Raw genomic sequence first — 12,918 nt, 5'->3', positions numbered from 1 at the left:
GATGTGTTCAGTTTCTTATATTTTACTCCCTCTGTTACCCCTTTGTTTTAAAACAGGAAAACAGGGGGCGCCTGGGTGGCTCAGTTGGTTGAGTGTCCGACTTCAGCTCAGGTCACGATCTCACAGTTTGTGAGTTTGAGCCCCGCGTTGGGCTCTGTGCTGACAGCTCAGAGCCTGGAGCCTGCTTCTGATTCTGTGTCTCCCTCTCTTTCTCTCTGCCCCTCCACTGCTCATGCTCTGTCTCTTGCTCTCTCTCTCAAAAATAAATAAACATTGGGGCGCCTGGGTGGCGCAGTCGGTTAAGCGTCCAACTTCAGCCAGGTCACGATCTCGCGGTCCGTGAGTTCGAGCCCCGCGTCAGGCTCTGGGCTGATGGCTCGGAGCCTGGAGCCTGTTTCAGATTCTGTGTCTCCCTCTCTCTCTGCCCCTCCCCCGTTCATGCTCTGTCTCTCTCTGTCCCAAAAATAAATAAACGTTGAAAAAATAAATAAATAAATAAATAAACATTAAAAAAATTATAAAACAGGAAAACAGTCTTCAAGAGTCACTCGGAGAAGAGTGTAAACCACTGTTATATAGGGCTTAACTCACAGTGGACAGGGCCTCAGTGATCTGCATTGTACAGATGAGGAATGGGATCCCAGGCAAATTAAATGACTTAGGGTGACACAGTGCTCTGCTGGCATAAAAAACATGCCTCTGTCTTTTAGCCAGTGTTCTGTTCCTTTTTTTTTTTAATTTTTTTTTAACATTCATTTTTCAGAGACAGAGTGTGAGTGGGGGAGGGGCAGAGCGAGAGGGAGACACAGAATCTGAAGCAGGCTCCAGGCTCTGAGCTGTCCACACAGGGCCCGACGCAGGGCTCGAACCCACGAACTGTGAGATGAACCCATGAACTGAGCTGAAGTCAGACGCTCAACCGACAACCACCCAGGCTCCCCGCTGCAATCTCTTATGACAGAGATTACTACATTTTGGACCCCACTGGGTTCTCTCAGTGTGTAACCATCACTCTCCAATTCATGTAATGGCTTTTTAAAATTTTTAGTTTTTATTAAATAGTTCTCTTGAATTTTCTTATAATTCTCCCTTTGAGAAAAATTTAGAAGGGCCCAAGAAACCAGAAAAAGACAGTATATGATATGATGCAGGTTCTAGACCTGCAGGGTCTAGACCTGCAGGCCCAAGAGGATCCCATACCTTAAATGACGAAAGCAAGTGACAGTGAGAAAAAGCTCTCAGGTGGGAGCCATGGACTAAGGCAATTCATCAAGGTCATGTAGGGAAAAACATCTGGAAGAGAGAATCCAAAGGAATACAGAAATTTGAATCAGAATTCAGCAATTTTAACCTGGAACTTCTCTGTTGACCCAAAGACCTACAAGGAACATCGAGACAAGGCTGTGACTGTAGCTTAGTGGTTTGTGTGTAATATTCCTTAAGAATGGTGATCAGAGCTTGGCAGCTATGGCAGAAATCCTGCTCACCCCTTGTTCAGAGCATCAGCATTTGCCTATCTCAGGTGTTCCAAGCTGAGCTGGTACTTCTGATCTCTCTGTCTCTCTCTCTCTCTCTCTCTCTCTCTATATATATATATATTTTTAAGTTATTTATTTATGTATTTCTGAGAGAGAGAGCCAGAGAGTGAGCAAGCACACACGTGTGAGCGGGGAAGGGACAGAGAAGGTGGGGAGACAGAGGATCTGAAGCAGGTTCTGTGTGGAAAGTAGAGAGCCCGATGTAGGGCTTGAACTCATGAACTGTGAGATCATAACCTGAGCCAAAGGCAGATGCTTATCAGACCCAGGTGCTCCCATTTTATATATTTTGAAATGGCCTTAAAATTTTTTTCTCAACCTCTTTAAGCAGATACACCCACAGAAAAAGGTCCAGAAATGTATTCAATAGCCTCTTAACAACAGGCAGGCCCTAAAATGGCAGGAGTAAGATAAAAGTAGACTTTTTACTTTTATTTTTTAAAAATTTTAATTTCAGTGTGGTTAACACACAGTGTTATATTCATTTCAGGTATACAATTTAGAGATTCAACAATTCCATATATTAAGTCAGGGCTCAACAAGATAACTACTTTTATTTATTAAAAAAATTTTTTTTAATGTTTAGTTTTGAGAGACAGAGACAGAGACAGAGCACAAGCAGGGAAGAGCAGAGAGAGAGAGAGGGAGACACAGAATCCGAAGCGGGCTCCAGGCTCTGAGCTGACAGCACAGAGCCTGACGTGGGGCTCAAACTCATGAACCATGAGATCATGACTTGAGCTGAAGTCAGACGCTCAACCAACTGAGTCACCCAGGTGCCCTGATAACTGTACTTTTAATAACCTTCACCTATCTCACCCATCCTCTTCTTCCCTCTGGTAACCAGAGTTTGCTCTCTGTAGTTAAAAGTCTGTTTTTGGTTTGTCTCTTTTTTCTTTATTTGTTTTGTCTCTAAGTTCAACATATGAGTGAAATCATATGGTATTTGTCTTTGTCTGGTTGGCTTATTTACCTTAGCATTGTACTCTTCTAGAGCCATCCATGTTGTTACAAATGGCAAGATTTTATCCTTTTTTTTTTTTTGGCTGAATAATATTCCATTGTATATGTACATATACCCCTCTTTATCCATTCGTCTATCAGTGGACACTTGAACTGTGGATTTTTCCCATTCAGCACTTTAAAGATATTATGCCCACTTACTTCTGACAGGCTAAGTTTCTGTTGAATAATCTGCTGATAGACTTCTGGCATTTCCATTGTATGTGTTTTCTTTCCTCTTGCTGCTTTTAAGATTCTTTATCACTGCTTTTTGACATTTCAATTAGTATATGTCTTCTGTGGACCTCCTTGGTTGATTTTGTTGGGAGAGCTCTGTGCCTACTGGATCTACATTTCTGTTTCCTGCCGCAAATTTGCAAAGTTTTTAGCCCTTATTTCTTCAAATAAATTTTCTTCTCCCTTTTCTCTCTCTTATTCTTCTCTGGGATCCCTAATGTGAATGTTATTACAGTTGATGGAGTCACTGAGTTCCCCGAGTCTATTCTAATTTCGCATAATTTTTCTTCTCTCACTTGCTCAGCTTAATTACTTCCCAATACTCTGTCCTCCAGATTGGTGATTCATTCTTCTGCTTCTTCTAACCTGTTATTTATTCCATCTAGTGTATTTAAATTTTTTTTAATGTTTATTTATTTATTTATTTTGAGAGACAGATAGAGAGTTAGTGGGGGAGAGGCAGAGAGAGAGGGAAACAGAATCCCAAGCAGGCTCTGTGATGTCAGCACAGAACTGCATGTGGGGCTCAAACTCACAAACTCTGAGATCATGACCTGAGCTGAAATCAAGAGTCAGATACTTAATTGACTGAGCCACTCAAGTGACCCTAGTATATTTTTTATTTCAATTATTGTGTTATTTATCTTTGATTGGTTCTTTTTTATCTGTTTGTTAAGGGTCTCAGGCTGTCCTCCAGTCTTTTTTCAAGTCTAGTGAGTATCTTTATGCTCATTATTTTAAATTCTCTATCAAGCATATTACCTATCTCCATTTCGTTTAGGTCTTTTGCTGTAATTTTGTCCTGTTCTTTCATTTGTGACATATTCATCTGTCTCATTTTGTCTAACTCTCTGTGTCTGTTTCTGTGTGCCCTGCCCACTACTTTCAACAAGGTGATGCCAATCCTTTTCCACAGGGGATAAGCAGCTGCCACAGAGACCAGGGCTGGTTGGGGCTGCTCCACAAAGCACAAGTAGGTGGGGGCCACAGTGCCCACAAATTGTTCGCACTCGTCCTTTTCCACAGGAGATGCACAGCTGCTACCAAGACTGGGGCCAGCTGAGGCAAGCAGTTTTAATAAGGTGCGTGTGTCCTCCGTGGGAGGTGACCTGCCACTGTCACTGCCAGGAATAAGGTCCCACAGAGTGCACAGTCTGGATACACAGGGTTGGCAAGGTTTGCACCAGTCTTCCAGGGGAGGGGACCTACAACTCTAAGACTGAGGCAGGCCCAGCTGGAGGGCACAGGGTGTGGCATGAGCAGTTAGGTAGCGAAAACCAACAGCTGTGCTGGTTTCCGCAGGTGGCCCTGTGTTTATGCTGGGGGGTGGGGGAGGGACTTCCTGGAGAAGTCCTTCACCAAACTTAAGAGATTTAGTAAATAATTCTCCCTCGCATATGCCCCAGGAGGTTTTTTGACAGCTGCTTCTATGCCTTATCTCTATGGGCTATTTGTTGTGCTATCTCTTTAAGGACACAGACTCAGTTTCCTATTGCTCTCCTAAGGGCTGCTGATTTTTAAAGTTCTAGGCTTTAAGTCCTGCTGGTTGTAAGAACTCACAAAATTCAGCGCCTCTGTTTTTCAAAGCCAAATGTTATGAGGATTCCTCTTCCTCATGCAGGCTACCCGGTGTGATAGTCTATTTTTCTCCCCTTACACACCCACAACTCTCTCCCTCCAGCAACCAGACATTCGGGGTCTAGCTCCCCAGCTCATCTCTGCCCTTCCTACCCTCTTCATTGTGGCTTCTGTACATTTCGTTGTAGGGTTTGTTTTGCCAGTCTTCAGGTATTTTTCTTGGTTTTACACTGATGTGAGTGTTATCTATAGTTGTGTCCATGGGACAAGGTGAGTTTAGGGTCCTCCTACTTAGCCATCTTTCCCAAAAGTCCAGAACAATTGAAAGTAGACTTTTTAAAAAATATATCATTCTGCATACTGCTGTATGATTCGAATTTTTACAGCTTTTATTATTTGAGCATAGCTCATTGTTTTTAAAAAGTAAGATGTTTATACAGGCAGAAAAGAAAAAAAAAATCTTGTTAGTCTCACCACTCAGAGATGATCACTTATGACTGTTCAATGTGGCATGGTTAGCTTTTCAGGAGATTTTTATTAAAAGAAAAAAAGTCATTGTTGAAACTGAAGATGACACAAATAAATAGAAAGATAGTCCATGTTCATGGTGGATTGGGAGAAACAATATTGTTGAAATGTCCATACCATCAAAAGCAATCTACAGATTTACTGTAATTCCTATCACAATGCCAAAAGCATTTTCCATAGAACTAGAACAAATTGTCCTAAAATTTGTATGGAGCAATGAAAGACCCCAAATAGTCAGAGAAATCTTGAGAAAGAAGAACAGAATTGGAGGTATCACAATCCCAGATTTCAAGATATACTGCAAAGCTGTAGTAATCAAAATTGTATGGTACTGGCACAAAAATAGGCATATATTTCAATGGAACTGAATACAGAACCCAGAAATAAACCCACATTGACATGGTCAATTAATCTATGGCAAGGAAAGCAAGAATATGCAATGGGAAAAAGTGTCTTCAACAAATGGTGTTGGGAAAACCGGACAGCCCCATGAAAAGAAAATGACTGGATCATTTTCTTACACCATACACAAAAATAAACTCAAAACAGATTAAGGACCTAAATGTGAAACTATAAAAATCCTAAAAGAGAGCATAAGCAGTAATTTGTCTGACATCAGCCATAACATCTTTCTTCATACGTCTCCTGAGGCAAGGGAAACAAAAACAAAAATAAACTTTTGGGACTACATCAAAACCAAAAGCTTCTGCACAGCAATGGAAACAACCAACAAAACTAAAAGATAGCCTACTGAAAGGGAGAAGATATTTGCAAATGAAATATCCGATAAAGAGTTAATATCCAAGAATTTATACAACTCATCACACACAAAAAAACAAATAATCCAATTAAAAATGGGCAGGAGACATGAACAAACATTTCTTCAAAGAAGATATACAATGGCCAAAAGACATGAAAAGATGCTCAACATCACTCATCATCAGGGAAATGCAAATCAAAACCACAATGAGATATCACTTCACACCTATCAGAATGGCTAACATCAAAAATGCAAGAACAAACGTTGTTGGCCAGGATGTGAAGAAAAAGGGACATTTGTGTACTGTTGGTGGGAATACAAGCTGGTGCAGCCACTATGGAAAACAGTATGGAAGTTCTTCAAAAAGTTAAAAACAGAATTATTGTATAATCCAGTAATTCCAGTACTGGGTATTTTCTGAAAGAATATAAAAACACTAATTTGGAGGGATACATGTGTCCCTATGTTGATTTACAATAGCCAAATTATGGAAGCAGACCACATATTCATAAGATGAATGGATAAAGAAGATGTGTTATATATACAATAGAATATTACTTAGCCATAAAATAGAATGAAATCTTGCCATTTGCAACAACATAGATGGATCTAAAGGGTATAAAGCTAAGTAAAAGAAGTCAGAGAAAGACGAATACCATATGATTTCACTCATATGTAGAATTTAAGAAACAAAACAAATGAACAAAGAAAAATAAGACAAACAAAAAAGACTCTTAACTAGAGAGAACAAACTGGTGGGTGGGGAGGTGGGTAAAATAGGTGAAGGGAATTAAGACTACATGTATTGTGATGAGCACTGAGTAATGTATAGAATTGTCAAATCACTATACTGTACACCTGAAACTAATATAACATTGTGTGTTAATTACACTGGAATTTAAAAACAAACAGACAAAGAGAAGCAGCATTGCACTGGGTGTACATCTTCCCAAGAACATCGCTTTGGAAAAATATTATTTAATTTAATGTCCAGGTTTTTCAAATTATATTTTGACAACATTAAAAGAAATAAAACATTAGGAAATGGTCATTGTTATTATTATGATGTTTATTTTAAGAAATTTATATGTTATATCTCATTTTTATTTATATGTTATATCTCATTTTTTTCCCACTATCCCTAATGAAAACATGGCATAAATGGAAACAATATAGGAACTGGTAAATGTTGTCTTTGCTAGTTTTTGTCTTCTGTCACTCTCCCAATATCTTTGGGCTGTTGCTTTTTACTTTATTTCTTATACCCTAAGCTCTTGAGGAAAAATTCAAGGTCTTTCCTTAATATAATAAATATTTTGTCTGTGATATAGCCATTAAGGTTTTAGGGGCAAAAATTTGCGTTATCTCTCCTTGGACTCTTGGCTTCTAGGTTTTTTGTTTTTTGTTTTTGTTTTTTAATTTTCATTTTCTAATTCATTGAAGTTTAGTTTCCAACTTCATAATTTTGGTTTCTAGCATTATCCACTTTCAATTCATTACCTTTTTTCTAATTTTAGCCAAATGCTTGTTATTAGGTTTACTTTTTGGTAAAGAACAGCCTAGTCTTCTAGCATCATAATATCCCATGGAATCTCACTGAAGATCAGAAACAGAAATTTTAGAGGTCTCAGACCTTCTCTTTTAACCTTCAAAAAGGTAGTGTCCTACTGGCCTCTTTACTATCCCTATAGAATATACTGGAGTTCTCAACTTGCTGGTTCCCTTTCTGAGTGAACAGAACTTTTTTCAGAATTGTGATACGCATCGAGAATTCATAGTCCCTATTTTGATCTAATTGTCTTTTAATATCTGAGTTCTTGCTCTTCTGTTTATAATTCATTTCTGACCTTTGGACAAATCTCTCCAGTCCCCTCTTTAGGTCCTGCTTTAAACTCATGCTGTCAGGGGACTTTCTCAGTTTGGCTCTTGGTAGATATGCTACCTTAGGCAGGGTGCTGGACCTTGATGGGCGTCCTACAGTTATAGCAAGAAATGCTTCACAAATCGTATCTGATATGGTCTAGTTAAGACTGATCTTAACTATAGTCTAATTAAGATTAATTAATAAAAATTCATTGCTTAGAAATAATTATCCATTGACGTAAAGTCAATAAAAGTCTTTTTTTTCTAATATGAAAACATGTAATTGTTTGGAGGGGAGGGGGAACAACTTGAAATAAATTAGAAAACACCTCCACATTAATCATTCTTTGCATATACTTCAAATTTGTACTCAATGCCTTTCTCCTCCTGGACATCAGAAAGAATACCTGGGTATACTGGGGGAAGTTTATATTTCTCCAAATCAAAGTCTGGAAAAAGTGTGTCATTTTCAAATTTCTGCATAATCCTTGTCACAAATAGTCTAAGGTGGCCTGGTTTCTTCGTGGTTTCCTTATAAACAGAACTGCCTCCCACTATCCAAACCATGTCCACTTTATTTGCTAATTCCAATTGCTCAATAACTTTTAAGGCATTGACCAGACTTTTGGCAAGAAAAATGAGCTTCTTGGGGAGGTTCTTTAAGGTCTCAACTGAGAACTAAATTAATTCTTTTCCTTTAAAGGCTGATTCTTCTTGGGAATAGAGAACCATGTCTTCCTACCCATAATCACTAAAGTTTGCTTACATTCTATGAGGAAGATGTGGTCATTCTTGGGAAATAGTGTACTTGAATTCATTCCTGAGCGGGGGCTACAGCACGCCCCCGTTCTTGCAGATGCCCTTGTTCTGGGACACAGCGACAATGCAGTTTAGGGGAAGAACCGTGACAGCGCTGTAAACACCTCTGAGCTGGCTCACCATCCTGGGATTCCCCACCCTTTGTCAAGCTTGGCACAAAATTGTCTCCTTGGACTATAGGCTTTTAGAAAAAAATCAAAGGGTAACCAATTTGGATCCTAGATATTTTAAGAGAAATAAAGTATCTGTGAATATTTTGATTGGAAGTTTCATGCATTAAAAACAATCTTGATGCTTTGGAAAGCTATAAGAAGGACTGATAGAAAAAAAAAAAGAACAACCCTGGTAAATAGAATTAAAAAAAATGTTCAGTCATGTATCAAGCACTTACTATGCACTAAATTTCATACATCTCTCATTACTTGGATTCAGAATTATTTGTTCTCTTTGGTCCTCTAAAACACAGATGATTTAAAAGTCTATGAAAGGAAGGAGATATTTCTATCTTTATAGCACAGGCCTAACTGAAGGCTGCAGTAATGTGAGATTTCCCCACCCCCATGGGCCACTTCCTCTTTTTATTGTTTTCACGTAGAAAAAAACCAGAGGACTCTTGCTGCTACACAATGCTATCGTGCTATCTGAAAGGGTTTTCTAGGTATCCTTACTGTCTGAAAGTGTGCATGCAATTTTCATCATCTGCAGAGTCAGTGAGCATGTTGGGTTGAGTTCTTGCAGAAGATGCCGCGAATCCAGAATTTGGATGCTATGACTTATAAAGAAAGGGCTTCCAGGAGAAACCAATAAGCAAAAAAGGAGTGGGGCAGGGGGGAAGGGAGGATGAAGAATAGGGAACGGGAAGAAGCCAAGTGAAGGGGTGATTTCAGAAATCCCACACTCAGCCTGGTCCCATGGGAGCTCTAGAACAAAAGAATACCCCTCAAAGTTAGTTCTGTCTTGAAGCAAAGGAGCTGGGCTTTGGTACCTCACAGGAGCCTGTCTCTGGCTATAAGCTACAGAGTGTGTAGTTGGATGAAACATTAAACTCCCAGGTACTTCCAGCTCACTCCAGTGCCTGAGGGTAATCTGCAGGGCTGGGATAACGTGCAGGTGCTAGCTGTTAGCAGCAAAATATGAAAAAGCTGGGTATGGACTCATTGAGTCTGGGTGAGGCATCAGTCTGCTACTGCGTGTTTCCTGTTAGGTTTCTCTACAGGGCCCATAAGGCATGCAGTCCCAAACTTTCATTAAAAGTTCAAAGCTTTGGGGTACCTGGGTGGCTCAGTTGGTTGAGTGTCCAACTTTGGCTCAGGTCATGATCTCATGGTTCATGACATTTGAGCCTCCTTTGGGCTCACTGCTGTCAGCCTGTCACAGCAGAGCCCACTTCAGATCCTCTGTCCCCATCGCTCTGCCCCTCCCCACCTTGTGCTCTCCCGAAAATAACTATTTTTTGCAAAGTTCAAAGTTTCGGGGTGCCTAGGTGGCTCAGTTGGTTGAGCGTCCAATTCTTGATTTCAGCTCAGGTCATGATCCCAGGGTCTTGGGATCAGCCTTTTTATCAGGCTCCAGGGTGAGCAAGGAGTCTGCTTAAGATTTTCATTCTCTCTCTCTCTCTCTCTCTCTCTCTCTCTCTCTCCCTCCCTCTCTCCTTCTCCCTGGCTCATGCTCTCTCTCTCAAAAAAAAAAAAAAAAAAAAAAAAAAAAAAAAAGTGTGAATGCCATTGAAATCAGACCTGAGTTTGAATCCTAATTCCACAAAAGAAATTGGAGAAATCATTATTACTGGCTTGACTTTTTTTTTAAATGTTTTTTTCGTTTTTTGTTTTGTTTTGTTTTTGTTTTGTTTTTGTTTTGTTTTTTGTTTTTTGTTTTTTTGAGAGAGAGGGAGAGAGAAAGTGAGCACACATGTGAGCAGGGAGTGACAAAGAGAGAGGGAGAGACAGAGATTCCCAAGCAGGCTCTGGCTGTCTGCCTGGAGTTAGTCAAATGTGGAATTTGATCTCAGGAACCATAAGATCATGACCTGAGCTGAAATCAAGGATTGGAATCTTAACCGAGTGAGTCACCCAGGTGCCCCCCCCCCCACCCCCCAGCTTGACTCTTTGTCACCAAATCCATAAAATGAGATAATTATTCTTATAAAGTTTATTCACTTATTTGATCGATCATTCATTCAATAAATATGGAGTATTTACCCCATACCAGACACTGTTCAAGGGTTGTTCTCAGGAAATGGTGGTAAGAACTCTGTAAATGTAAAGCTTCAGGCGATTGCTTTTACTTGCAGTGGTTACTTTCATAGCTTACAAGAGCAAGTAAAATTACCTAAAACCATAGCAAAGAGATAAAAGGGAAAACTTTTTGGCTCTGAGCTGGTGAAAAAAAGAAAGTATGCCTCTACTCCTTTCCACAAAGGGTTTTAGGTAAACGTCTTCACTCATTCTGGACAGTGCCCCACAAAGGGAAACTTGCTCTCTTCTGGCACTCTCAGGATTTCTGGAAATGATCTTGCTTGGAGAATTTACAGACTGAATTCTCAGGAGCTTCTAGCCCTGCCTCTGTCACAGTTCACTCTCTTTCAAATCTTTTAATTTTTCCTGGCCTCAATTTTCTTACCTGTAAAATGAAGGGTTCTGCCACTAACGTGTTAGCACAGTAAGCAGGTCACTTGAATATACTGGAACCTTATTTGCTATATTTCTATGGTGGGGAGTCAGTACTCAAGCTAAGGCTTGGTAGACTGAGGTGAGTACAGGCCCAGGACTCCACTGCAGACGAGAAGTTTTAACTCCAATCAGATCCAACACCTCCTTTTTATAACTCTTTACTGTTACCCTTTAGTAATTTGATTATGAAGGTTAAGCAATTTAGTTATTGAATACTCTAACCTGGCTGTACTGGCTGCTGTAAGAGGTGCCGGATGCTTGTAACTTGGCCTAGGGTCTCTGTAAACTGTGACATAGAAGACTGAGAGTTACACTATAACTGAATCTGATGGCTCAGATTCAGATATGGTGTAAGGGTTAAATTGTAGTGTAGGGCTAAGGAGTAGCTTGAAAAATAACAGCTTTGTTCTGACACTGAAGGTCAAGAGATAACAGCCTTGCTTTACTCTTGTAAATCACGCTTGGTACTCTTGTAAATCAGGCTTTACCAATGAAGGAAACAAAAGCTCAAAGAGCATCAGAGGCAAGGTCTAGGAGATCCACTGGTTGCAACTTAGCGGCAGAAAGTCTAAAATAATCACCTCATTCGGCAACTGTTTCTAACTCATCTGGCAACTGTTTCTAACTCATCTGGGGACTGTTTCTCTGTTCTGTTCCCAGGTAATGATAAAACGATGTGATCGGCTTTAAAAACTCTGTGCCCCGGCTGTTCAGGGCCGCACTCTTATCAAGAGTGTTGGTCCCGATCCGTCGGCCTTGCCTCTGATTGTAATAAACTTTGTTGTGACTGTCACTGGTGCCCATAGCATTCTGCTTCAGGAGTCATGTGGATGCAACAATGGTATTGCTGGCTGTGGTGTGATCCTCTAAAATGGTTAGAATATGTAGGTAAAATTCCAAGTATAAGAACAAAACAAAACAAAAAACCTGAAACACATCTTTCTTCTAGTTGTCTGGTAGTTTGCATTCCTGGACAATTCAGTGTATATAGTCTTGACCTAATCCCCTGAACTCAGAAAATCTCTGGTAGAAACTTCTGTTCAGTTGTCAATTTTACCTTATAGGAACTAAACTCCTAGAAGCTTCTGTCTAGCTGTCAATCTTACCTTTTAGAAACAAACTAACAAACTGCTAGTACTGAAAAAGAAACATTTGAGGAAGATGCCTACCCAGATGATTCAGAAAGCGCCTAGCTGTTACCTCAGCCTCATTACAATGTTAAAATCCCCTTCTGGATATTTATCCCACACTTAAATTAAAGGAGCCTGCTTTCCCTGGTTCAGGGAGACACAGCTTTGGAAATGATTCCCCATGACCTCCTTGTTTGTACAAATAAAGTTTACCTTGTGAGGCAACTCCATTTGGTGTAGTTGCTGTCTGTAACTCAGCAAGAACTGGGCCCACTTTGGTTCAGTAACTGTTCTGTCATAGTAAATAGTCAATATATACCAAGAAATAATTGAAAAATAAAACACATTTTTACATGTGCTTGTAAAGCCCAGATTATAAAGCAGATTTTTCATATATTGAGAGATAGATAGATACAATGTGTGCGTGTGGGAGGGGGGGTGGTGGTGCCGGGGCCCCTTGCCCTCTACCCCTATATGCCTATAGCGACCACTAAAAACAGCCTTGTAAATTTCCAAAACTTTTAGAGAGGCTACTGCCTCTACTGAGAACCACTTTTCTAGAGGGTGGGAAGTTGCTGATCTAACAATAAGAGGAGATAAAAGGGAAACAACAATCCGGTGCCTCCTTTTTATCAGTAAACAGGAGCCTGGAGAAAGATGATAAGGACAGGAAAGTCCCCTTTTCTAACCTGGAACACCAGCTTTCCACCTAGAGACTGGTGACAAGCTACCGTGGGCTCGGGTTTTGATTGGGCAGTTGAGAAACTAAAACAGCAGCTTAAAAGGAGGGAAAA

At 40.1% G+C, this 12,918-nt stretch overlaps 1 pseudogene; it reads right to left on the bottom strand.

Annotated features, from left to right (window-relative positions):
• Nucleotides 1–7,791: 7,791 nt before the first annotated feature.
• On the bottom strand, nt 7,792–8,409 carry LOC115515991 (annotated as a pseudogene).
• Between the last annotated feature and the right edge of the window lie 4,509 nt (nt 8,410–12,918).

The sequence above is a fragment of the Lynx canadensis genome, chromosome B3, assembly GCF_007474595.2.
Source record: "Lynx canadensis isolate LIC74 chromosome B3, mLynCan4.pri.v2, whole genome shotgun sequence".
In the NCBI taxonomy this organism is placed as follows: domain Eukaryota; kingdom Metazoa; phylum Chordata; class Mammalia; order Carnivora; family Felidae; genus Lynx; species Lynx canadensis.
Note: the sequence above shows the minus strand (reverse complement) of the source record. Positions and strands in the feature narration are given on the sequence as shown.